Genomic DNA, 13205 nt, shown 5'->3' on the forward strand with positions numbered 1-13205 from the left:
CAGTCTCACTCTGTCACCCAGGCTGGAGTGTGGTGGCATGATCTCTATTCACTGCAACCTTAACCTTCGGGGCTCAAGCAATCCTTCCACCACAACCTCTCAAGGAGCTGGGACCACAGGCTTGCCCCACCACACCCAGCTAATTTTTTTTTTTTTTTTTTGTATTTTTGGTAGAGGTGAGGTTTTGCTCTGTTGTCCAACCTGGTCTCAAACTCTTGGTCTCAAGCAATCTACCTCCGCCTCTCAAAGTGCTAGGCTTACAGGCATGAACCACTGTGCCCAGCCCTTTGCTTTTTTTTTTTTTTTTTGAGACAGAGTCCTGCTCTGTCACCTAGGCTGGAGTGCAGTGGCACAATCTCAGCTCACTGCAACCTCTACCTCCCAGGTTCAAGCAATTCTCTTGTCTCAGCCTCCTGAGTTGCTGGGACTACCAGTGCATGCCACCATGCCCGGCTTATTTTTTATTTTTTGTTTTTTTATTAGAGACGGGGCTTCACCATATTGGTCAAGCTGATCTTGAAATCCTGACCTCCGGTAATCCACCCACCTTGGTGTCCCAAAGTGTCAGGATTAAAGGCATGAGCCACTGCGCCCAGCCCCATTTTAAAATCAGGTTGTTTTGTTTTTTCACTGTTGAGATTTAGGAGTTCTCTATATAGTGTGGACATTAATCTCTTATCATATGTACAATTTGCAAATATTTTCTCCCATTCTATGGGATACCTTTTTACTCTCTTGATAGTGTCTTTCATTGCACAAATTTTAAAAATTTTTATGAGGGCCAATTTATTTATTTATTTTTTGTTGCCGGTGCCTTTGGAGTCATTTCCAAGAAATCACTTTCAAATTTACAGTTGTAAAGATTAGCCCTGTATTTTCCTTTAGAATTTTATACTTTTAGGTCTTACATTTAGGTCTTTGATCCATTTTGAGTTGATTTTTTGTATATGGTTAGATAAGGGCCCAAATTTATTATTTTGCATCTGGATATCCATATTTCCCAGCACCGACTGTTAAAAGACTGTTATTTTTTCCCATTGAATAATCCTGGCACTCATGTAAAAAATCACTTGTTCACATATGCAAGCATTTACTTCTGGGCTGTGTATTCAATTGGTTTACATGCCTGTCTTTATGCCAGTATCATACTATTTGATTACTATAGCTTATAATAAGTTTTGCAGTCAGGAAGTATGAGTATTCCAGTTTTGTTCTTCTTTTTTAAGACCATTTTGGCTATTCAGGGTCCCTTGAAGTTCCATATGAATTTCAGAATGGGTTTTTCTATTTCTGCAAAAAGCATCATTGGGATTTTGATAGGGATCACACTGAATCTGTAGATTGCTATAGAAACACTGATAAATTCTTGTATGTTGAACCATCCTTGCATTCCAGGAATAAATCCTACTTTGTCATGGTGTATAATCCTTTTAATATGCTGCTAAATTTGGTTTGCTAGTGTTTTGTTGAGGATTTTTGCATCAGTGCTCATAAGGGATATTGGCTTGTAGTTTTCTTTTCTTGTAATGCCTTTGTCTGGCTTTGGTATCAGGGTAATGCTGGCCTCACAGAATGAGTTCAAAAGTGTTCTCTCCTTTTTGATTTTTTTTTTCTTTTTTTGAAAAGTTTGAGAAGGATTGGTGTTCTTTAAATGTTTGATAGAATTCAGCAGTGAAAACACCAGTTCCAAAGCTTTTATTTCTCAGGAGACTTTATTACTGGTTCAATCTCCTTGCTAATTATAGGGTTATTCAGATTTTCTATTTCTTTGTGATTTAGTCTTAGTAGGTTTTGTGTTTCTAAAAATTTATCAGTTTCATCCAGGTTATCGGATTTGTTGGCATGCAATTGTTCATAGCACTCCCTTATAATCCTTTTTATTTCTGTAGAATCACTTGTAATGCCCTTGCTTTCATTTCTGATCTTAGTAATTTGACTCTTGTCGTTTGCTTAGTCCATCTAGCTAAAGGTTTGTCAATTTGTTGATCTTTTTAAAGAATCAATTTCTTGTTTCATTGATTTTCTCTGTTGTTTTCCTATTCTCATGTTATTTATTTCTCTTCTAATCTTTATTATATCTTTCTTTCTATTGGCTTTGGGTTTAGTTTGTTTTTGTCTTTCTAGTTCCCTAAATTGCAGTTAGGTTGTTGATTTGAGATCTTCTTTTTTAATGTAAGCACTTATAGCTATAAATTTCTTCCTTAGCACTGCTTTTACTGCATTCCATAAGTTTTGGAGTGATGCATAAATACTTACAGGTCATTATCATGTAGCGGTATTTTCTAATTTCTCTTGTGATTTCAATTGATTGCTCAATTTCATAATTTTATGAATTTTTAAAGTTTTACTACTGTTATTGATTTCTAACTTATCTTGCTCTGTAAGAGAAAATACTTTGTATGATATCTATCTTTTAAAATCTATTGAGACAATTTGTGGCCCAACATATAGTCTATCCTGAAAAATGTTCATCTACACTTGATAAGAATGTATATGCTGTTGTTGTTGAGCACAGTGTTCTGTATATGCCCATTATCTCTAGTTGGCTTATTGTGTTGTTTAAATTCTTTATTTCCTTACTTATCTTCTTTCTGGTTTTCTACCTAATACTGAGAGTAGGGTATTGAAGACTCCAACTATTATTGTAGAACTTTCTATTTCTCCCTTTAGTTCTGCCAGTTTTTGTTTCATGTATTTTGATGATCATTATTAGGTATGTAAATTTTCATAATTGTTACATCTTTCTTCCTGTATTAAACCTTGTATTTATAATAGTCTTAGCTGGGCCCAGTGGCTCATGACTGCAATCCCAGCAGTTTGGGAGGCCAAGGAAGGATAGCTTAAGCCCAGGAGTTTGAGAACAGCCTGGGCAATGTAGTGAGACCTCATCTCTACAAATAATTAAAAATATTTGCTGGGCATGGTGATGCATGCCTGTGGTCCCAGCTACTTGGGAGGCTGAAGTGGGAGGATTGCTTGAGCCCAGGTGGTTGAGACTGTAGTGAGCTGTGATCAAGCCACTGCACTCCGGCCTAGGCCACAGAGTAAGACCCCTTCTCCAAAAATAATTATATAATGTTCTTTTCTCTTGTAATTTTTTAAAAAAGGTCTTTAAACAATTGAAGTGTATATTGTCTGATGTTGGTATAAGCATTCCTGCTCTCTTTGGTTACTATTTGCATAGAATATGTTTTTTCCATCCCTTCACTTTCAATCTATTTGTCTCTTTGGATCTGAAGTGAGTGCCTTGTAGACAGCATACAGTTGGATTATGTTTTTAAATCAATTCTGACAATCTTTGCCTTTTGATTGGAGAGTTTAATCCATTTACATTTACAGTTGGTTGGGAGTGGTGGCTCATGCCTTTAATCCCAACACTTTGGGAGGTTGAGACAGGCAGATTACCTGAAGTCAGGAGTTCGAGACCAGCCTGGCCAACATGGTAAAACCCTGTCTCTACTAAAAATACAAAAAAATTACCTGGGTATTGTGGCACACGCCTGTAATGCCAGCTGTTTGGGAGGCTGAGTCATGAGAATTGCTTCACTTGAACCTGGGAGGCGGAGGTTGCAGTGAGCCAAGACTGTGCCACTGCACTCCAGCCTGGGTGACAGAATGAGACCCTGTCTAAAAAAAAAAGAAGAAGGAGGAGGAGGAGGATGAGGAGGAGGAGAAGAAGAAGAAGAAATTACTAATAAAAAGGGACTGACTTTCGATGTTTTGCTATTTGTTTTCTATATGCCTTATGGCTTTTTTGACCCTCATTTTTTTTCTATTATTTTTGTGTTTATTTATTTATCTGTATTTTATGTTTATCTTTTGTAGTGAAACATTTAAAGTAATTTCTCATTTCCTTTTGTATATATTCTATAGCCATGCTCTTTGTGATTAATATGGGGATTACATTTAACACCCTAAAGTTATAATACTATATTTTGAATTTATACCTGCTTAACTTAAAAAACATACAAAAACTCTTGCTCTTTTAACAATCCACCCTCAACCCTTTTGGTTATTGATGTCACAGAATTATATCTTTATATACTGTGTGCCCCAAAACAAACAAATAATTCTTTGAAATGCATTAGTCTCTTAAATTATGTAGAAAACATAATGTGGAGTTACACATTAACATTGAACATTTTTTTTAAAAAAATAGGGTTGGCCTCATTCTACCTAGGCTGGAGTGCAATGGTATAATCATAGTTCACTGTAACATCAAACTTCTGGGGTCAAGTGATCCTTCTGCTTCAGCATCTTGAGTAGCTGGGACTATGTGTGCACTGGCTAATTTTTATTTTTATTTTTTAAGAGCTAGGATCTTACTATGTTGCCCAGGCTGGTCTTGAACTCCCTGTCCTTAAGCAATCCTCCCACCTCAGCCTCCCAGAGTGCTGAGATTACAGGCATAAACCACTATACTGAGACTTACTCTTGAGCATTTCTTGCAGGGCAGGTTTAGTGGCAATGAACTCCCTTAGTTTTTGTTTATCTGGGAACATTTTAATTTCTCCCTCACTTTTGAAGGAAAGTTTTGGTGGGTATAGGATTTTTGGTTGACTTTTTTGTTTTTTCCTCTTAGCACTTTGAATGTATCAGTCCACTACCACTGGGTTCCGAAGTTACTGATGAAAAACCTGTAGATAGTCTCATTAAGGATCCTTTGCATGTGATGAGTTGCTTCTCTCTTGCTGCCTTCAAGATTCTTTGTCTTTCAAAAGTGTGATTATGTGTCTCAGTGTGGATGTCTTTGAGTTCATCTTACTTGGAGTTTCTTAGATATTTATATTCATGTCTTTCATCAAATCTGGGAAGATTTCAGCCATTATTTCTTCAAATATTCTCTCTGCCCCTTTCTCCCTTTTCCTTCTGGGACTCCCACAAGATATATGTTGGTCGGCTTGATGATGACCCAGAAGTCTCTTAGGCTCTGTTCACTTTTCTTCAACCTTTTTTCTGTTCCTGACTTGATAATTTTCATTGTCCTATCTTCAAGTTCACTGACTCTTTCTTCTACCTGCTCAAATCTGCCTTTGAAAGTCTTTAGCAAAAATTTCATTTTAGCTGTACTTTTCAGCTCCAGAATTGTTGTTTTGTTTCTTTTTGGTTTCTCTCTCTTTATTGCTATTTAAATTTTGTTCATACATCATTTTCTTGACTTTCTCCATGTCTTCCTTTGGTTCTTCAGGCATCCTTAAGATAGCTCTTTTAAAGACTTTGCTTAGTAGATCTCCCATCAGGTCTTTTTCAGGGATAGTTTCTGTGGATTTTTTTTGCTTTGAATAGGTCATGATTGCCTTTTTTTTTTGTATGCCCTATAATTTTTTTTGTTGTTGTTGTTAAAAACTGGACATTTGAATCTAATAATGTGGTAACTCTGGAAATAAAATTTCTTTCCCTTTCACAGGGTTTACTGTGTGTGTGTGTGTTTTTTTTTTTTTTTTTTTTTTTTTAAATTGTTGTGGGCTGTCTCTGTCAAGGATCAGCCTGAAGTATAAACTTAAGGTCTTCTTAGGCCTTTACTAAGTTTGCATCTTCTCTAAGACATTATGATCACCTTCTAATTTTTCCTGTATATGCAACTGCTTTTGAATATCCTAGTCTTAAATGTCTGGCTCCCAACAGGAAATAAAAGAGAAAAATGAAGAGGGAGGGAAGGGTGCAAGCACATTAATCCTAGAAGTCACTTCAGCCAGAGGGACTTGTTACAATGGGAGGAGGTGTAAGAACAATGGTCTCTGCCTCTTTTTCTTTACCCCTGTGATCAGAAATACCAATCAGGGCACAGATCCCAAGTATTTGAAAGACAGGGTCCTTTTGCCCCTCTTGGCTCTTGCAAGCTGCATTCAAGCTGCTTTAGAAACATGTGCACAGCTGCCTGTCATAGGGCTGGAAGGTGAAGGATAGGTAGTTGTTACTATGCTAAGAGTTGAAATTGAACAAAATTAATCACAATTTATCTTCCCAGAATCCTCTGGGTATTTACCTTTTAAAACATGATTTTACTCTTTCATGTGTGTGTGTCTGGGGGTGTCTAAGGTGGGGCTCATACTATATAGTGCTTAATATGCCATACTTTTTCCTTTTCTCCTTCCTTTTTCTTTCCTCTCTTTGCCCTAGTATTTTATGTAGATTGTGTTGGTTAACTTCTCAATTTTGCTCACAGGTTAAAATATATCTAAATAGGGTTATGATAGAACCAGAGGAAGAATGCTCATCACAGACATCCTTGATATGGAACAAGTTGTAGCAACTGATGAGACTTTGCTATGTTTATCTTTGTAAGAGTAAATTGCTCTGTGCAAGGGATAGGTGGCATTATGTAGTGTGAAGTTTTTCTCGAAAATATAGGTTTAGGAAGACCTATATTGCTGTTGGGTTAAATCCGAAGATTCTGAGAATATATGCAAGAGAGAGATTATAACGATAGACCCTGAGATTTAAGTGGACTTGGAGAAAGAGGGATCAGATAGGCAATAAGAAGGGTTGGGGGTTAATGGACTAAAAATATCAATAAGATCACAGAATTACACACAGAATGTACTCCAGTTCATGTAAGTGAACTGGAAGATGAAATATATTGGCTAGAGAGGGACAGGGGCTTTGGAGGAAGTTCAATTACTTTTGATGAAATTTTAGAGTGTGACCATAACATAGGTGATTGAGATGGGCAGGGGCAGAAAAAAGGACGACTAAAAGTGAAGAGAGCAGGGCATTAGATAGGTCATTCATGGAAGGCTGAAGCCACCAACAATGATGGCATGTGCTGGGGAAGAGAGAAAGTGACACAGGTACTAAAATCTTCCCTGTGGGACAGTGATGGGGAGATCAGTAGGCAGGATAATTAGAGAAAGGCTGGTATAGTCAAACTGATGAATTCAAAAGAGCTAAGAGGAAGGATGAGAACTAATTGAGGAGGAGCAGTGGAGGCTCACTTCCTGACAATGAAGGCAGCCTCTGCCTAAGAGGGCTACAGGGTAAGCAGAATCTTAGGGGACAGAGTAAGCAATATCTTTAGGGGACAGTTAAGGTGAAGAAGTGAAGCAAATATTTCAACAAGAAGGTGCATATAGAAAAGAATCTACCGATTTTAGAAAGGAAGTGCTGGAGGACACAGTGGAAAGGCTGGAAAGGGGAGCAGTATGTGATGATGTGGTGGAAGATGACCATGGAGGTTAGGGTCAGACTTCTTGTGATTACTATGACAAATCTGTGGGGGATGGTAGTATTAGACTTGAAGGCTTTTAAGAGGATGGTAGACTAATGGTTCCAGGAATGTTGAGACTACATTCCTTATCTCTACAACTGATCATGACTCTGGAGGGTCACACTGGTGACTGCCCTCCCCCACTAACCGTTCCATATTCTCCTTGTCCTGTGTCACTGCCTTAGACTACTATGGTTCTTTGTCCCGTGGATGAGCCAAATCTTCCTTAAGAATATGAGTCCTTATTACTCCTGTATCTAATATCTAAGTCAATTAGGATCACAACAGAGAAAAAATTATAGAAATATATAAAACATAAAAATTAATCTGAGAAAAATCACTTAGAATGAAGCCTCTTTTTCAAACATACCTATTATTTTTTCTTGCTGTCCTTTCTTGCCTTAATGGTTTTTAGTCTTCTCTCCATGTCTTTGAGCATTTTAAACATATTTTAAATTCAGATTTTTTTTTCTTATATTACTGACACTTTTTGGAACCAATTTCTCCCATTGGTTGTATCTGCAGACTTTTCTTCTTGATGATTTGTTTCCTTTTTCATTGGGCAAATTTTCCCTGTAAGGTCATTTTCAGTAGGATTTGGTTTTCCACAGCTCTCTGTGAAAACTGGACTATGGCAATAATCTTACAGAACAGTTATGTGCTTTTTCTATGGGATTCTTTAGGTTTCATTGGTCTAGGATCAGCTTTTTGTTAGTTTTTCAGATATCCCAGTAATACTTGGGTACTATGAATTTGGACCACTCACAAAGAGCAAAAGTGTGAATTTTTTCTTAGCTGACTCTTTCTACTTACATTTCTGAGTAATGGTAGACTTTCTTGCATTCCCTTTTGAGTCCCAGGTCAATGAACAGTGTTTGTCTAGTCCTCATTTCACACAGAGAAGGTCTTTTGGGACTAGTGTCTCACTGTTGAAGCCCTAGTACCCAGCCATTAGGCTTATATCTGGTCTCAAGTCTCTATGAACTCATTGGTATCCACTTTCACTCACTCTCTAAATTTTAGGTTCCATTCATTTCTGGCACCTAGAGACGTCCCCCTTTTTGTTTTCTGAGATGGAGTCTCACTGTCACTCAGGCTGGAGTACAGTGGCATGATCCTGGCTCACTGCAACCTCTGTCTCCTGGTTCATGCAATTCTTCTGCTTCTGCTTCCTGAATAGCTGGGATTACAGATACATGCCACCACACCTGGCTAACTTCTGTATTTTTAGTAGAGGCAGGGTTTCGCCATGTTGGCCAGGTGGGTCTTGAACTCCTGACCTCAGGTGATCTGCCTGCCTCAGCCTCCCAAAGTGCTGGGATTACAGTCATGAGACACTGCACATGGCTGGAATTTCCCATTCTTGGTTTCAAGTCTAGTTGTGTATTAAACTTTTTGTTTTATTACATATATTAAATATTTCTGTTTGAGGTGGAAGAGAGTTTGCCTGAAATCACTCTATCTGTTGTATATTGGTCGTAAGTCATCCCAAATCATTCCACATAATGCAAACAGAGGGTCTTTTAAAACACATATAGTGCTGGGAAAACTGGCTAGCCATATGCAGAAAGCTGAAACTGGATCCTTTCCTCACACCTTATACAAAAATTAACTCCAGATGGATTAAAGATTTAAACATAAGACCTAACACCATAAAAACCCTAGAAGAAAACCTAGGCAATACCATTTAGGACACAGGCATGGGCAAGTACTTGACTAAAACACCAAAAGCAATGGCAACAAAAGCCAAAATAGACAAACGGGATCTAATTAAACTAAAGAGCTTCGGCACAATAAAATAAATCATCATTAAACTGACAACCAACAGAATGGGAAAAAATTTTTGCAATCTACCCATCTGACCAAGGGCTAATATCCATAATCTACAAAGAACTTAAACAAATTTACAAGAAAAAAACAACCCCATCAAAAAGTGGGCAAAGGACATGAACAGACACTTCTCAACAGAAGACATTTATGCGGGCAACAAACATATGAAAAAAAGCTCATCATCACTGCTAATTAGAGAAATGCAAATCAAAACCACAATGAGACACCCATCTCACACCAGTTAGAATGGTGATCATTAAAAAATCAGGAGATAAGAGATGCTGGAGAGGATGTGGAGAAATAGGAATGCTTTTACACTGTTGGTGGGAGTGTAAATTAGTTCAATCATTGTGGAAGACAGTGTGGCGATTCCTCAGGGATCTAGAACTACAAATACCATTTGGCCCAGCAATCCCATTACTGGGTATATACCCAAAGGATTATAAATCATTCTATTATAAAGACACATGCACACATTTATTTTGGCACTGTTCACAATAACAAAGACTTGGAACCAACCCAAATGCCCATGAATGACAGACTGGATAAAGAAAATGTGGCACATATATACTATGGAATACTATGCAGCCATATGGATAAAGCTGGAAGCCATCATTCTCAGCAAACGGACACAAGAGCAAAAAAAACCAAACACTGCAAGTTCTCACTCATAAGTGGGTGTTGGGTGTTGAACAATGAGAACACATGGACACAGGGAAGGAACATCACACACCGGAGCCTGTTGTGGAGTGGGGGGCCAGGGGAGGGATAGCAGGGGGTGGGGGGATAGGGGAGGGATAGCATTAGGAGAAATACCTAATGTAGATGACGGGATGATGGATGCAGCAAACCACCATGGCATGTGTATACCTATGTAACAAACCTGCAAGTTCTGCACATGTAACCCGAAACTTAAAGTACAACAAAAATGAAAATAATAACAAAAACAAAAACAACCACAAATCTGGTCATTTCCTTCCCTTAGCATGGCATTCAAGGCGCTTTGAAATCAGGAACCTTGCCTCTGTAGCTTCATTTTCTACCAATTTCCTCTCTTCTCCACATTCATACTCTAGCCACAGGCAATAATCCTTCTCTTTCCTTTCTCTCATAATTGCATTTAGGGTGTGTGTTAATGGCAAATTTACATTTTCCCTAATTTTTGCATACTGTCAAGATGGAATTGCAAAAGTAGTAATGTCTATTTCCTGAGAGGCTAGACCCAGAAAACAGTAACTGCATATAGCATCACCTCTGGACATACTAGTGCAATATGACCTTAACTTTATTCAACTAAGAGTGCTGTCAATTAGATTCATATTAGTTATTAGGTTTGTATTAAATTATATATTGATTGTATATTTTAATATTATTAAATCACCCTTTCTAAAATTTGGTATGTTTTTTCATTTGTCAGATCTTATTTTTATGCCCTTCAATACGGTTTTCTTGTTAAATTTATTTTGAAAACGTAATACATTAATATGATTCAAAACATACTAAAAAGTATTTAAAATAACATATCAATGTTTCCCTTGCATTGCTCTCCCTGAATTGCCCAGTTTTGCTCCCTTACAGAAGTAGGTTATATATATATAAGCAAATACATGTACCCACTTGCTGTAATTGTAAATGGAATGTTTTTCTTTTGTTACTGTTTCTAGTTGATTATTGCTAGAATACAGAAAAACAATTGATTTTTGTGCAGTTATCTTTTATTCAGATACCCAATTTTCTTATTAATGCTAATGAGCTTTTACTATAGCCCCCCCACCCCCATTTTTAGACAGGGTCTCGCTCTGTTGCTCAGGCTGGAGTGCAGTGGCATGATCTCATCTCACAGCAACCTCTGCCTCCTGAGCTCAAGTGATATTCCCACCTCAGCCTCCCGAGCAGCTGAGACTACAGGTGCATGCCACCACATCTAGCTAATTTTTTGCTGAGATGGGGTTTCACCATGTTTCTCAGGCTGGTCTTGAATTCCTGGGCTCAACTAATCCACCTGGCTTGGCCCCTCAGTGTTGGAATTACAGGTGTGAGCTACTGCACCTTTTTTTTTTTTTTTTTTTTGGAGATAGGGTAGCAGCCTGGAATGCAGTGGCATGATCATAGCTCACTATAACCTCAAACTCCTAGGCTCAAGGAATCTTCCCACCTCAGCCTCAAGTAGCTGGGAATACAGGCATGCAGTATCATGCCTGGCCTGAAATAACTCTAAACTTACAGAAAAGTTGCAAAAATAATACAAAGAATTCATGTAAATCGTTCCCTCAGATTTCCCAAATGTTAACATTTGTTTGTTTGTTTCTGAGACAGTCTCACTCTGTCACCCAGGCTGGGGTGCAGTGGCGTGATATAGGCTTACTGTAACCTCTGCCTCCAGGTTCAAGGAATTCTTGTGCCTCAGCTTCCCAAATAGCTGGGATTATAGTAGGCATGTGCCACCATGCCTGGCTAATTTTTGTATTTTTAGTAAAGAGGGGTTTCACTATGTTAGCCAGGCTGGTCTCAAACTCTTGACCTAAGTGATATACCTGCCTGGACCTCCCAAAATGTTGGAATTACAGGTGTGAGCCACCGTGCCCATCCAACACCTTACTTTTTGCTTTATCATTCCGTGTGTGTGTGTGTGTGTGTGTGTGTGTGTGTGTGTTAGTTTTCTGAAATGCTGGCAAATGAAATTAGAGGTTTACCTTAACTTCTAAATACTTACATTTTCTAAAAACAAGGACGTTCTCTTCCATAATCATAATTATCAAAATGAGAAAATTTAAAATACTATCACTCTAGATATTTAAATAACATTTAAGTTCTTGATGTAATAAATTAAATTTCCTGACACTGAGCCTTGTATTGCTAAAATAAAGCTTATGTAACCAGAGTGTACAATTCAACTTAATTTTATTTGGGATTTTTGCATCTATGGTCATAGGTGAGATTAGGCTGTAGCATTCTTTCTGGCATTTTACTGGGTTTGAGTACAATAGTAGCTTAGATAACAGTTAAAACTCATCTATTTTGGGGGTTGAGTGATGGCTACAGGAGTGTGTTTACTATGTAATCATTCACTGAGCTGCAAACTTGTGATCTGTACAATTTCCCATATGTTTTTAAATTAAAATGTTTAATTAAAAACACAAACTTTTATTTTTTATTTGTTTTTGGGACAGGGTCTCACTCTGTCACCCAGGCTGGAGTGCAGTGGTGCAATCTTGGTTTGCTGCAACCTGGGCTTCCTGGGCTTAAAACAGTCTTCCCCACCTCAGCCTCCAAGTAGCTGTGACTGCAGGCATGCACCACCACACCTGGCTAATTTTGGTATTTTTAGTAGTTGTGGGGTCTTGCCATGTTGCCCAGGCTGGTCTCACTGGGCTCAAGTGATCTGTCCACCTTGGCCTCCCAAAGTGCTAGGATTACAGGCATGAGCCACGACACCTAGACAACAATCTTTTCAAGGATAAAATTTTATGTATTTTTCACCCTGTCTTATGGTGCTGAAAAAGGATAAAATTTTAATCACCTTTCCAGTTTCTTCTTGGGTAATCAATTGGCCTATTAAAACTATGTCTAGGATTAGTGTTTGCTGGGAAATTATCCATTTGCTCTGATTTCAAATTTGTTTCCCTAGAGTTCTATTATTATTCTCAATTCCTTTATATGGTTATGTCTAATTTCTCATTCCTAATTTTGTTCTTTTTTGGCTCCTTTCACCTTTTATCAAGCTCAGGATGTTTTTCTATTTTATTGGTACTTTCAAAGAATTGTTTTTTAATTCATTATTTTTTTCTTTCTTTTTTTTTTTTTTCTTTTGAGACGGAGTTTTGCTCTTGTTACCCAGGCTGGAGTGCAATGGCGCGATCTTGGCTCACCGCAACCTCCGCCCCCTGGGTTCAGGCAATTCTCCTGCCTCAGCCTCCTGAGTAGCTGGGATTACAGGCACGCGGCACTATGCCCAGCTAATTTTTTGTATTTTTTAGTAGAGACAGGGTTTCACCATGTTGACCAGGATGGTCTCAATCTCTTGACCTCGTGATCCACCCGCCTCGGCCTCCCAAAGTGCTGGGATTACAGGCGTGAGCCACCGCACCCGGCTATTCTTTTTTTTCTACCGTGTTAACTTTAGCTTTTATCTTTATTGGCCCATTTTCTTTTTTTTTTTTTATGGTTT

Source organism: Aotus nancymaae, unplaced genomic scaffold (assembly GCF_030222135.1).
Source record: "Aotus nancymaae isolate 86718 unplaced genomic scaffold, 86718_ANA_hifiasm-v0.15.2.pri h1tg000059l, whole genome shotgun sequence".
Lineage (NCBI taxonomy): Eukaryota > Metazoa > Chordata > Mammalia > Primates > Aotidae > Aotus > Aotus nancymaae.